The sequence below is a fragment of the Ictidomys tridecemlineatus genome, chromosome 2 (assembly GCF_052094955.1).
Source record: "Ictidomys tridecemlineatus isolate mIctTri1 chromosome 2, mIctTri1.hap1, whole genome shotgun sequence".
NCBI classification, from domain to species: Eukaryota; Metazoa; Chordata; class Mammalia; order Rodentia; family Sciuridae; genus Ictidomys; species Ictidomys tridecemlineatus.
In genome coordinates this window covers 191517757-191533270 of record NC_135478.1, presented here as the reverse complement: position 1 = coordinate 191533270, position 15514 = coordinate 191517757, and the positions used below count along the sequence as shown (strand labels likewise).

General features: G+C 34.4%; 1 long non-coding RNA gene across 2 annotated transcripts in view; it reads right to left on the bottom strand.

Moving 5' to 3' along the window:
* LOC120891863 (uncharacterized) overlaps nt 1-15514 on the bottom strand; it is a 54873-nt gene that overhangs the window by 322 nt on the left and 39037 nt on the right. The gene's annotated exons all lie outside the window — the stretch shown is intronic.

Genomic DNA, 15514 nt, shown 5'->3' with positions numbered 1-15514 from the left:
AGGGGGGATAGGAATAGGAAAGACAGTGGAATAAATCAAACATAATTTTCCTGTGCACATGCATGAAAATACCAAAGTCAATCCCACCATCATGCCCACTCATAAGAATGGGGTCCTAATTAGAATAAGATAGATCCCATGCTTGTATAATTTCATCAAAATGGATTCTACTGTCATATGAAACTAAGAAGAATCAATTATATATATATTTTTAAAAAGAGTTAATTCGATTGGGAACAAAAAGTGGGAGAAAAAATAGATTGACTTTGGCCCTGTTTTTTGAAGTTTTCTGGAGGCTCACATTTTCTGGGATATTAGGATGAGTGCTCAGATTAATAAAGTGTGCTTCAGTTCTGATTTGGCTATAAATCCTTGTTTGTATGTTCCACAGATCATTACCTCAGAGGACTGGAGAATAAATGGCATCTAGAACCCCTCTTCCTACCCAAATGCCCTTCAAATTTTGTGCTCCCAAGCTTTTGTTCATTCTGTGTTCTCTAACTGCAAGGTCTGTCAGTCCTAGCCATCCATCAGAGCTCCCTTCAGTCACAAACTCTTCCCAACTCCTCTTCCCACAAACTGCATAAACATTTAATAGAATTTTGCTGGTGGCATTTAAATTATATATATATATATATATATATATATATATATATATATATATAGAGAGAGAGAGAGAGAGAGAGAGAGAGAGAGATACACATATGTATGTATATATAAATATAGATATACTGGATAGGCTTTTATTTTTAGAACTGTTTTAAGTTCATAGAAAATTGAGCAGAAAGTATCTCTCTCTCCCCACTGCATGCACCATTTTGGTGCATGATCACCAAAGTGGGACATATGTTGCAACTCATGAACATTTATTGTCACATCATCATCATCTGAAATTCATAATTCTGAATTTATTATGATTCACTCTTGGTGCAGTACATTCTATGGGCATTGACAAATACATAATGACTTGTGACCAATATTATCCAGATAGCATATAGAATTGATTCACCCTCCTAAAAATACCTGTATCTTGTTCCTCTAGTAGGATATAATATTCTTTTTTGTTTTTTTTAAGATATGCATGATAGTAGAGTATATTTTATAATTTGTATTTATTTATTTATTTTTTGTGGTGCTGAGGATTGAACTCAGGGCCTTATGCATGCAATCGAGTGTATTTTGACATATTATACATACATGGAGTATAACTTATTCTAATTAGCATCCCATTTCTAACTAGCATCCCATTCTTATGGCTGTACATGATATGATATTTTACTGTTTTTTTATTCATATATGAACATAGGCAAGTTATGTCCAATCCATTCTACTGTCTTTTCTATTCCCATTCCCCCTCCCTCCCTTCATCCTCCTGTGGACCTGGAGAATATCAGGCTAAGTGAAATAAGCCAAACCCTAAGAAAACCCAAAGGCCAAATATTCTCTGACATGTAAGGATGTCAACACATAATAAAGGGGTGGGAAGGAGACAATAGAAGTTCATTAGATAGGACATAATATTCTTAAAAGGAGAGGCCTCATTCTAATGATCATCGTATTCTCTACAGTAAAATATATGATGTCCTGTGTGAAGTTAGGGATAAAAAATGTTAATTAAATTAGCATTTTAAGGTTGTTGAAGGTAGTCTATAGAAAAGATAAAATTACTGAAAAAAGTACCTTAACTTTACTTTAACTACTTTTCCCCATGTTGATTAGCTTTTTATTACTATAACGAAAAATTTGAGATAATTAACTTCTGAAGACAAGGGATTATTTGGCTCACGGTTTTGGAGGTTCCAGTCTACGACTGATTGTCCCCTGTGACTTGGGCCTGTGGATGAAGCAGCACAAGTTGCGGGAAGTCGTGGTGGAGTGAAATCACTCACTTCATATTCAAGAGGCAAAAAGAGAAGGAAGTGGGCCAGAGGGCTATAATCCCCTTAAAGGACACACCCCCAATGACCTAAGGACTTCCCACTAGGCCCTGCCTCCTAAGGGTTCCATCACCTTTAGTGGTACCATGATAGGGATCAAGCCTTTACCACACAGGCCTTCAGGGGACCTTCAACACACACACACTATAGCCTTCTTTCCCTGATCTCCAGTGTTTTATATCTATCAATTCAAAATAGATTCGGTCCATTCCTAAGAGTCCTTTAAATCTTTTGCCTTTGTAGTTAGTCTCTTATTTTATTTAACTAATACATAAAACTTAAAATTGTAAATATTCATGGGGCACAATGTAATCTTTTGATACAAGTATATATTTTATAATGTTTAAATTAATTATATTTATCTCCTTTATATTTGTAAAGAAATTTATAATTTTTTTAGGATAAAAGCATTTAGAAACCTTTTTTCCTAGTTTTTAAAAAATATTTATTTTTTTAGTTGTAGTTGAACACAATACCTTTATTTTATTTATTTTTATGTGATAGTGAGGATTGAAACCAGGGCCTTGTATGTGCTAGGTGAGTACTCTACCACTGAGACCAACCCCAGCCCCTTTAGCTTTTTGCTTTTTGAATTATGAAGTGCATAATCATCAACTATACTCATCTTCTTGTACAATTGCACATCATAACTTCTTCTATTTAGCTATAATTTAATATCCATTTACTAATTTTTCCTACACTCTCCAGCCTCTGGTGGCCATGACTCTACTTTCAAGTTCTATAAGATAAATTTATTTAGATTCCACATTTGAATGAAACCATCAGTACTTGTTTTTTTGTGCCTAGATTATTTCACTTAATAGGATGATCTGTAGTTCCATCCACATTGTTGCAGATAACAGGATTTCATTCTTTTTATAGCTGCATAGTATTCTGTAATGTATATGTATCACTTTTTAAAATTCATTTATCCATTGATGGATACTTCACCTGTTTCCACTTCTCAACTATTGTGAAGAGTGCAGGCTGGGTGCAGTACAGCACATCCATAATCCCAGCAGCTCAGGAGGCTGTTGCAGGAGGATTGTTAGTTCAAAGTCAGCCTCAGCAAAAGCAAGGAACTAAGCAACTCAGTGAGACCCTGTCTCTAAATAAAACACAAAAAAGAAGTGGGGATGTGCTCAGTGGTCCAGTGATCCAGTGCCCCTGAGTTCAATCCCCAGTACCTCTTTCTCCCACCCCGCCTCCACACAAAAAAGAATGCAGATGTCTCTTCATTGTACTGATTTCATCTATCTTGGACATATACCCAGTATTAGGTTACAGCATTGTTCAAAAGATCAAGTGCATGCTCTTCTATTAAAGTCGGGAAAATTCTTGTTGTAATCCACTGTAAAAGCCAAAAAGAAAGTTTTATACTTCCAAGATACAATGGTAAAACAGGCACAGGTATAAAAAAAATGGTAAAGAGAGATAAGCCCAAAGTAAGACTAAAACCCTGCCGGGAAAATATTATATCATAAAATTCTATGTCCATAATTCACACACTGTGGCAAGATATGGATGCTTCATATTTTGAAGGAATACCCTCTTCTATGACCTTGATCTTGGGAATCCTCTCTGCCATGACCTTGTTCGTTGTAGCCCACATGTCCTTGCAGTTTGGCAGATAGTGTCTGTAGGTGAGTGGTTTTGCAGATTTCTGAGATACTCTTAAGGCATCTTTACTATAGTCTCAATGCAAAGGACTTGGTTTTTCTTTATCTACACTTAAAACTGCACCCTCCTTGACTGAAATTTTACATATAGTGCTTTTCTGGCCATATTGCTAATTTTCAAAATCTTTCCACTCTGCTCTTCACTCCTAGTTTCAACTGTAAATTCAGCTTAAACTAGCCATAATACCTGTGCCACAGCTTTAATATTTTGCTATCTTAAAGTTTCTTCCACCAAGTAAAGTAGTCTATTGCCTTAAAGTTCAGCCCCACAAAATCTCAGTATATGGACAAAATCTATACAATTTCTTTGCCATAAAGTAACAACAGTAGCCACTAGTCCAATTCTCAATAGAGTCGTCATTTACTTCATTATCATTGCCTTTGCTATTCACATTTCTATTAGCATTCTGACCTTCTGAGCCTTCTCTGAAATTGCTCCTTGAGATCCACTTACAGCAGTCTAGGCTTTCTCTAGACTGCTCCTCCAAACTCTTCCAAACTGTCCATAAACCAGTTCCAAAGTTTCTTTCATATCATCAGGTATAGATGTACTCAAACAGCATCATTTCTCAGTAACAATTTTCTGAATTAGATTTCCTTCAATGTAAGGAAATACATGAATATTTTGGGCTCACAGCTGTAGAGATTTCATCTATGATTGATTAGCTCCATAAAATTGGGCCTATGGCAAGGAAGTTACTTCATGGTGGAGGCACATGGGAGAATGATACTGCTCATTTTGTCACCATGAAGTGAAGAGAATGAGATGTGGGTCAGGGACTCACAACCCTGTTCAGGCACATACCCCAAGTATATACTTCCCATGAGGCCCAACTCCCTAAAGTTTACACTACCTCCCAAAACTGCCACTTTGGGAAACATTCAAGATTCAAATGATAGCATCCACCTCACATATGCCATAAGTCTTGCTCTGACATTTTATATTCCTTAAGATAAAAAAGACAACATGTTATACATTTTACTCATGGCCTAGATCCATAAAGATCATATTCTAAATATGATATAAATTCAGAGGGAACTTGTATTATATCACAGGAATTTAACCGTTTCATAAGTTTAACTTTTTTACCAGTTATCTGTGTAGCTACTTTTATTATAAATTTCAGACTATTCTAAATCTGTGAGGAATAAAATGAATATAGACAAGAGCCTGCCTATTTTCAAGGCAATGAAAATGTGTTTAGAATTTGGATATTATACATGACAATTTAGTAAACAAAATCCTATAGTTACAGAAAACATAAGCAAACTAACAACAGTGACAAATGTAAGGTCCTAGACAGAGGGTTGAAACTTAATGAAGTAAATATATATTTTTTTAAAGCACCACTTAACATCTTGAAACCTAAATATTACACTTGGCAAGACGTTCAAACTGAGCAAGCATTTGTTATTCATCTTACAAAAACACTAATATATGTAAGGACCACTTTCATAGAGATGTGATAATTATGATGAGCTAGTAGGGTCTACTCCTGTTTATAAAATGCATGTTACTGAATGGTGTGTTTCATTTAGGGAGTTCTTAGTAAGAGAAATATCAAAGTTAGCAGAATATGGCAGTTTGCTTACTCAAAACAAAATAGATTTCCTTAGAAAAATATTATGTCAAAATTTACTTCTTCTCTAAATATTGTGTTTCACAAGTACAAAAAGTTGGTGTGTTAGGCAATGCAGTTGTTGTAGCACAATAAATGTTCTCCTAAGATACACATATTATAATTCCAAGAATGGGTGAATATGTTACCTTCCACAATAAAAGTGACTACTGATGTGATTACGTTAAGGACTTTGAGATGGAAACATTCTTCTGAGTTATTTGGGTCCAATATAATCACATTTCCTTAAAATATGGCTGTGGTGAGTAAAAGAGATATAAAAACAAAAGCAGGTTTAGAGAAATAATATGTTGCTGCTTTGGAAGGTGGAGAAAGGAGACCATGAACTAAGGAATGGAGGCACTTTCTAGAAGCTGGAAAAGGCAAGGAAATAAATCCTGTTACAGATCTTTCAAAATGGAAGGCAGCCCTACCAACACCTTGATCTTGGTTACTGATACCCATGTTACACTTCTAAATGTAGGATAATAAATTTATATTGATTGTCTTAAGTCACTAAATTTGTGGTAATTTGTTACAGATGCAATAGAAAAACAAATATATCAGTTCATTTTTTTTAGTGGGGGTAGTTTATATTCAAGAATATAGAATACATAGGTCAAAGGGAAAATGAGCAAACTCTGTGCTTGGTCATATCAATTAGGGTTGTTGAACTTGTGACTGGGAAGTATCAGACATTCCTGAATGATTACTTGGACAGTCATAAAGTCATAGTCAGAGATTATTGAAATAGAAAGCTTATACAGGAGCCCAGAAGTAAGAATTCAGTCAAGAAGGCAGTAACACCACGAAAGTCAAGATGAGAAATTGATCATAGGAATTTCACTGGTAATTGAAGGATCAGAGGACTTAAGAACCAATCAAAATGAGTAACCAATCACTTTTAACCACCAAAGAAGAACTGTAACAGAAAAGTCAATGGGAAGTTGCTGCCTGTGGTCTGCGGCTAAGAACCTGGAGCTATGGTTAGACAAGGAAGTCAATATTCAGAAAGAAGATTTAGCCAGGAAGTGAAAAACAAAGAACAACTTGAATGTAACTGCCACCTTTGTATATCTGTCACCATAACTGACCATTAACATTCAATAGCACCTGCAGCTTCACTTCTGCCTCCATATCTTATGCAAATTCCTCTTTGGTCAGTTAGAACCAAGACTCATACAAGGAAGGAGACACTGGGAAATAAAACTCCCAACTTGACTGTTACATACCTTAAGAGGAGCACAGATTAAGTTTTGTATTGGCATAAGAGGGCAGCTAGGATAGGATGGAGACATTAAAGGAGTGGCATATGAGAAGTTCTGACTCATAGTTTTGTGTGCATTCTTCCATACCTATGTACTTGGGCATTAAGGTCAATTTTCCAATGCACAGGAGAACAACATCCCCTTCTTTTTTAAGTGAAAAAGGCATGTTGGTAGTTCTGTCTAATAGGCAGAATGTTCAAACATGTTTTCAAATACAAATTGTAGGAAAGAATGAGCTGGAAATATATTTTCTATATCTTATGATTTTTTTTCTCAATTTGTAATTTTTTTATTTCTTGGAGTTTTAAAGACTGTTTTTAGAGTCATGGGTTTTCATAAAAATTGAGCAGAATACACAGTTCCCATATATCACCAATGGCTCTCCCTCATGCCACCTTGCCAGTTATGAACATCCCCCACTAAAGCAATATATATAATACAGCTAATGAACTTCTATTGACACATTATCATCCCAAAGTCCATAGTTACATTGGGGTTCGTTCTTGATGTTGTGCCTTCTGAGTTTGGACAAACACATTGTGACAATTGTGACAAATATACAACATTCTATTATCATACAAAATATTTTTGCATTCCTAAAACTGCTCCATGCTCTTCCTATTCATCTTTCCAACACCTCCCCACAAAAAGTGTCAACAACTTACCTTTTGTCTCTGTATATTTGTCCTTAAAAAAAAAACTCACCTGTTTCAAGAACTGGTTTTGAGATGAACAGATAATTTTACAACCGACTAGAGAGATGTTTAGAAATTTAAAAGATGTTAGAGAGGTAGAATATTTCAAAAAGTATTTCAAAATGCAAAAGTCACCTAAAATTAGTGTTACATATATCTTTCACAATAGTACCTCACATTCTTCACATTATTGATTTGTTCTTTTAGGGTTATTAGTGGGAGGAAATGTTGATCATATTTTTATTGACAGGAATGTATTGATAATGAATGGCTTTAAGAAAATAATAAGTCAATAGAATTTTAATATAATTGATATTTCTTTCCATTTTCCTAACGATTCACTGTAGAGGATGAACTGAATTTTTTAAGTAGCCAAGGTATTACAAAACATCACCAAGTTCTTCCATGAAGAATAACTTCGATTTTAAGATTTTTAAGTTGATATTATTTTTGGAAATCTTGATTCACTCAACTTAGTGACTAAAACCAATTATTTGAAAAATTTTTTAAAATGTTACTTTTGAAACTATTGAGAAATCTTAGTATTACAAAAGTTATGAAAATGAAGACAATCTCTTCAGTTTTATTTTGTTGTATTTCAATTAGCATGTTTATGATTACATGTATTTAAGTGTGGGTGCTATAGTGGTGGTCTGAAATGTTCTGCACAAGCCCGTATACTAAAGGCTTGGTCTCCAGCTTGGTATAATAAGGTGGTGCTGCAAACTTTAAGAGTTGGATTCTAGTTGGAGGGAGTTAAGTCATTGGAAGTGGGCCCTTGAAGGAGGTATTGGGATCCTGGATGCTTTTCTTCCTCTGTTTTTTTTTTTGCTTCCAGCTGCTATGAGGTGAGCAGTTGCTCCACTTCATGTCCTTACTGTGATATGTTGCCTTACCATGATCCATCCAACCATGGACTGGAAACTTCAGAATTGTTAGCCCAAATAAACTTTCTCTTTTCCATTTAATTGTCTCAGGCATTTCATTATAATAATGGAAAGATGACTAGCATAATAGATAATATTTCATATAAGCAACAATGAGTCAGTATTTTGAGTAATAAACATATGAAAAAATGTTCATCGTCTCTAGCAATTAGAGAAATGCAAATCAAATTTACTCTAAGATATCATCTCACTCCAGTCAGAATGGCAGCTATTATGAAGACAAACAACAATAAGTATTGACGAGGATGTGGGGGAAAAGGTACACTCAATACACTGCTGGTGGGACTGCAAATTGATGCAGCCAATATGGAAAGCAGTATGGAGATTCCTTGGTATCTGGGAATGGAACCATCATTTGACCCAGCTATTCCTCTTCTCAATCTATACCCAAAAGACTTAAAAACAGCATACCACAGGGACACATCAATGTTTGTAGCAGCACAATTCACCATAGCTAAACTGTGGAGTCAAACTAGATGTCCTTCAGTGGATGAATGGATAAAGAAAATGTGGCATATAAACACAATGGAATATTACTCACAATAAAAAAGAATAAAATCATGGCATTTGCAGGTAAATGGATGATGTTGGAGAAGATAATGCTAAGTGAAGTTAGCTAATCCCCAAAAAAACAAGTGCTGAATATTTTCTCTGATACCAGGAGGCTGACTCATAGTGGGGTAGGGAGGGGGAGCATGGAAGGAATAAATGAATTCTAGATAGGACAGATGGGTGAGAGGGAAAAGGAGGGGGCAGGGGATTAGCAAGGATGGTGGAATGTGATAGACATCATTATCAAAAGTACATGTATGAAGACACAAATTGGTGTCAACATAGTTTATATACAACCAGAGATACGAAAAATTGTTCTGTATATGTGTAATAAGAATTGTAATGCATTCTGTTGTCATTTATTTTTTAAAAATCAGTAAAATATATAAAAAAAGGAAAATTCCAGTTATATTATAAATTTCCCTAATGATTTACATTGATGTGTGAAACATGGTAAGGATATCCCAGGAGGTTTTATGGAAACATCATAGGTGAACTAATCATCTCTGACAGAACTTACCATGTGAATATAACCACCAAAGAAAGCCCTTAGGCAAAGACTTAAAAATATATTAAAAGGAGACATGAAAAATGTTTTTAAATATTTATATTTTAGTTGTAGGTGGACACAATACCTTTATTTAATGTGGTGCTAAAGATTGAACCCAGGGCCTCACACATGCTAGGTGTGAGTACTCTACTGCTAAGCCACAACTCCAGCCCCATGAAAAATATTTTTATGAAAATTACTTGCTAAACACAGATATTTGGAATTCTTTATTTTCTTCTACACCATTCAAATGACTTCTGAAAAGATGAGTATAATAATGTAAATAACTGAGAGAAAAATATATTTTGATAACTAAGATTCTTAGATACACTTGAAGACAGTTATGTGTTACAAATGCTAGATGATGAATATCTCAAACAGAAATTTCTTATACCTTGTGAGAATGATTTTTAAAAATATTTTTCTAGTTGTGGATAGACTTTTATTTTATTTATTTTTATGCGGTGCTGAGAATCAAACCCAGTTCCACACATATGTCAGGTAAGCATGTTACCACTGAGCCCCAGCCCCAGCCCCAGCCCCGCAAGATGATTTTTTCCATGACTTTATACTTTAACACCAAACTATGTCTCTCATCCAAAAAATCATATGGATACATTTACATCACCAGGATGTTGTTCATATATATGACATTAGTACAGGTAGGTAAAATGCAAAGAAAACATCAAATACTTAAGCCGGGTAGCAAACTATTCATAAAAAGGAATTTCTATTACTCAAAAGGAAGCATTTTTCTTACTTTCCAATTAACATGATTGGACCTGATAAACTAGAAAAATTCAAATTATATGAACAAAATTAAAATCAAACTTAAAATTTACTGTCTATTGTGTTGCATAGTTGAAAATTCCTAAAGTATTAACACACTTGTTTTATATTGTTCTTTTTTATCTACAAAGTTTTCAGTTTGGAAACTGAACATAAAAATAGCAAGCAAAGGATTTTTAAAGTCACATTATTAAATTTAACCATCATAAAGGTGACAAAGTCTCCATGGGAAGACATGCAGTATCCACATAAATACCATGCTAATTAATTTTCTTTATTGCCATTAATTTGGCTTGAATTCTTAATGAGAGAATACATCTAGTGATTTTGATTTGCAAGTCTATTGAATTTATTAACTTTTCAAATTGAAAATCTCTAGGGTGAGAAAATATCTCATCTTTATGTATATTCTGTCAACTCAGAGCACTTTACCAAGTCCATCTACCAAGAATATGCAGCCAACCTTTAGATGGAAGTTTTGATCTATAGTGGCGATTAGTGCTGCATTTTATTTCCAATTAGAAATAGAAGTCAACTTGGTGAGGGCCATTTAGACTGCTGCCTTGTAAAGGCTGGTTTCAAGGCCAGCTTCCATTCCACACATAGGATTTTCAGCTTCCTCCCCCATAGATAAAGTTGTTCTATGGTTCTGGATTAGTTTTCCCATTTGTTTTGTTTTGTTTTTGATTTATAAGTGAATACACTTTTTTAGCTGTGCTTCTTGCTATGGCAATGCTTTAGTTTCATTATCACTAAGAGTCAAAAAATATTATTCTGCATAATATTGTTTTGAGAACTAAATTCAATAATTTACACAAACTGCTGCTGACATACTGTTCACAAAAGTTAGCTCTAGCCTGGGTACCTGACCTTGAAACAATTTCTGAACTCTAATTTGTCATGTAACTTGGTGATTTCCCCCTGTATGTTCTACACAAATAGCGATAAGTAAGGGGTCTTGAGAAATGCATATTCATAAGTTCTATTCTTTATGGCAGCATCTGACAAACATTATCCATAAAGGGCCATCAAATAGGAACATGGTACAGGCTGGTGTTGGCCTACTGGTTGCCGCAACCTGGCTGGGCACAGAATCACAAGCCACTCAAGCAGGAACAAAACTTTATTTTTAAAAAGGCTGCCAAATGCCCCGTGCGCGCCCGGCTAGCAAGCTGGTCCACACACGTGTGTGCGTCTACCGGAACCAGGCCGGACCTCCCCCCGAATTCCCGCCTACTATCCTTCCCCAACCAATGGGAACTCTCCGGGAGTCCTATAACATGAGTCCCATAGAAGGCCGAGGTGAACAGCAGGAGTCCAATTTCCATATGAATGTAAATCTTAACATAATCATATCATCTCAATGGCTAGCTGGCAGTCACCTTAACCAAAGGTGCCATGCATCATAATACTTTGCTATGGCTCCTAGCAACTGGTCATGTGCCCACCATTGCCAAAGAACAAAGAAATTCTTTTCTGATCAGATGATTTATTGCTAAATGATTTCTATTCCCTCCTAATTAAATGTTCACAGCACAATGAAAGAAAATAATTTGAAAAATATAAAAATGTTTTTAAAAATTCACAACTAATTACCCATAATTGCACAACTCATGAGTAATACTCTCAACAACTGACTTTCTTTATAAAATTTTTATCTACTCATATTTATCTACAGAGATGTCTACACAAAATAGAAGTACATAATGAATATAATTTTAATTTTCATCTTTCTAGTTAACATTATATAATTGATGCTTCAAAAAAAGTCTCCTATTATTTATAAATCGTTACATTTTGTTAATTATAGCTCATGCATTAATACCTATTAATAACACTATTTACTAGAATGTGCTCAACTTTTAAGAGTTGAAAGTGTCTCAATCATTTTTGTCTAATGTTTTATACCAAGACTGTTGCCTGGTAGGTGTACATGATTGAATAAATCTGAAATTTTAAGAATATAATTTCCCTCAATCTTACATCTGATAGTACTTATCCTAGTTCAAAGACAACATTCTCAAACACATTAACTACTAACACCTAGCAACAGTTATGCAAAAAGTAATATGATCATGATTTTTGATTGCTAGTTCAATTTAAAAAGTCATTACTTGATAAAATAGTATATTTAGTCAATCCCCACAGTTGTTCTAATTTTTCTTTTATTGCCTGAGAAATAGTTTATCTTAAAATAATTTCCCCAAAATTGTCTAAAATCAAATACTTCTGGATGACGTTTCTACCTAAAATTGCATATTCAGTACTAACAAGGATGATACATGATTTACAAAAGAAACATTTAACACCTTTTCAGATAGATTTTCATACCAGAAGTCAGGTTTTTGCAGAAATCCAATCCCACAAAATAAACACCAAGAGCTAAGATAAATATAACTTCTTCCACCGAGGAAAGATACCTCTATGTTTAAGTTGTATATATGAACAAAAAATAGTTTGCACGTTCTTGCTGACAAAAGAAAAAACACTTGCTAGTCCCCAAATAATCATAAGAGTATTTAATTCATCAATTCAGTTAAAATGTTTGATTTGCTGGTCATTTAGGATTAATCTTAATATATACTGAACCTTGATGATTTTAAAAAATTGTTTATCATTGCCTTTTTTTTCTTTCTTTGCTTGTCTTATTCAATTTTGCAGGAAAATAGAGCAGCAGCAGTATACCTGAACAAGTTTCTCAGAATGCAGAAGCTTTATTTGATACTTTCTTTCTCACTTGTTGATAACTTTGGCAGTATGTACAACACTGAGATCTACCCCAGGTATCCATACGAAGCCCCATTCAAATACTTCTTTTTTTTTTTTTGTAAGAGAATGATAATCAATCTGGGCTTATATATTTTACAATGATTTAGTACTATTTCACGATCATAATGCCTTATCTCAGTAGAATGGAAATTTTAGGCTCCATGACAGGAAATTGAAGAACATATTTTGGTAATTTCAGAAATTTTGGATCAAATTCAAATTCTATTATTGTGACAACTGTCGCTTCCTCCTATCAGGCCTATTAAGGGTCTGTTGGTAAGTCCCATTAAATGTTGTTTGAAAAGCAAAATTTTTTTTTCCTTGTTTGGAACAAGAAAGGAAATTTCAAAGACTCGGGTAGAATGCAACACTTTCCACACAAAGTGATCATTTATTTTCAAAGTTTCTATTCTCAGAGTTCTTTGAAGAAAAATGCATAGTGTGTTGATGCAGCATTACTGCATGCTCTTTACTTAACCACCACAGATATTTGGTGGAGGCATCCTCAACTTTGCACAACTTTATTTATTCCCTGGTGTGTGGGATTGCATTGCTTTGGTCCCATGTGGGATAATCCTTAGAGTGATGGATGACTCACTGTGAAACAGCTGTGACCTGACAGAGTTCTTGCTGGCAATGCATTTTCTGTGTAAATCTGATTTTTAAAAACAATCACTATGATATCATTGCAGGCTTCTGCTTCAGCATCCCTGGGGATGGAGTAACACCCTCTTCTAAGTGGTGATGGAACAGATGGGCTGGTGTGGACAGCATGAAGATGAGGGGAGAAAGTTGACAATATATACAAGCATTAGTGGAGTGAAACAGCACACACGCTTTCCTAGTTATGATTAAAGCTATGATGGGTCCACTTTAGGGTGTTTTGAAATTCCTAGAAATGGCCCATGGGGACAGGCAATCATCCCTGTGTTTCATCAGCCTCACACCCTCCCTCTTTTAACACTGTTCTGCTCCATATCATATGACTCTTGGCCTTCCATATCTCTTCTTAGAAGTGGGATTCTAGCTACGTCGTTAGATTGGGATTTTTTCTCCTCTTCATAAAAAAGATAAAAATAGTTCCTCTCTTAACATAGGTTTTTTTAAGTATTGAGTAAGTGAATACGTTTTAGAACTGTGATTGGTTTATATATGTATTGAGAATGTGTAATATTTATTACTTGAGCAAAACCAGTCAGAAATGTTTAATATATATCTCAAGACCTTGGATTTATTTTCCTTGAACAAAATTAAAGGATTCAAAGCTCTTTCCTTCTCATGACCTCATCAAAAAACATTGGTCTAATATAAGTCTCACCAGACTTTTTTCCCATTCCAGGTTTCTAAAACTGACTCACTATCAGCTAATTGTCAGATTTGACATGTGCATGAGTACTTATAGACACGCACAATTAAAAACTAATGTTTAGTTAAATGACAGTACTTACAAATTCATATATTTCTTGTAAGTGTATAATTTCTGGCTTCCCTTTGGGAAAAAAAATTTAAATCAAAAGATCCAGCAATCATGATGGAAACCCCACATATCTATCCTACAATTCTCTAATCTCCACTATTCTTTATTTTCCATGATCAGAACCCACTTTTTGTTTTGGATCCTATGGATATGTGGCCCATGTATCAAAGTCATCTTGCATATGTATCTTGCATCTTGTATCAAAACTCTCTTGACAGAAAAGAAGCATTGGTCTAGACATGAGGCGATGCCATGTCATGTTGGTAAAGGAAGACATTTAATTACTTGACTCCTGCATATGAGTCAAGCCCTGCTTCTGGTGCTTCATAAGTGTGAATTCACTTGATTTTTACTCTAGTCATAGTAAAGTCTTAGATTTTATTCTAAGCACAAGAGGAAGCCATTGAGGGATTTTTGAGTAGGATATCAATTAAACCTATATCAATATAGTTGCTGAAAGAGAAAAAATGCAAACTAATTTGGTAGTTATTGATGATATACAAAAACAAGATGATGTTGATTTGAACTAAGGAATAGGAATGGTTAAAAAATTGATTAGGAGGGGAAGACAGGGGATATGGCAATAAGAAAGATAGTAGAATGAAACAGACATTATTACTTTAAGTATGTATATGTGACTGTATGACCAATGTGATTCTACAATATGTATACTCAGAAAAATGAGAAATTTATATCCCATATATGTATGATATATCAAAGTATATAAATGCATTCTACTATCATGTATAAAACTAATTAAAACAAATAATTTTTTTTAGAAAAAAATGGATTAGGGGTGCAACTTAATGCACTTACAATAAAATGTTTCCTGTGGCATAGTCTAGTCCCTGCAATACCTGGCAATTTTCTCCCACCTCTTTCTTCTATTCTTGTTCCACTGATATTTTCCTTCTCCCTAAAATGACAAAATTTTTCCAGTCTATTATCTTCATTCTTTGAACTCAATGCTATTATCTTCATTCTTTGAACTCATGTGGCTACCATTCTTGTTCTACCATAGCTCATTGTCACCTCTTATCTCAGATTCTTATTTCATCTCTGTTTTTGAATATGACTATTTATTACAATTTAATATTTCTAGTATATTTGTGTTATTGATTACTTGTGTTTGATTTTTTTTCTGTTTCTCCAACCACTAAATGTGTCATGATCTTTTAATAGCATAGAATGATCTGGTTTAGTTTCTATTTCTCCCTTATCCAGAATAATAT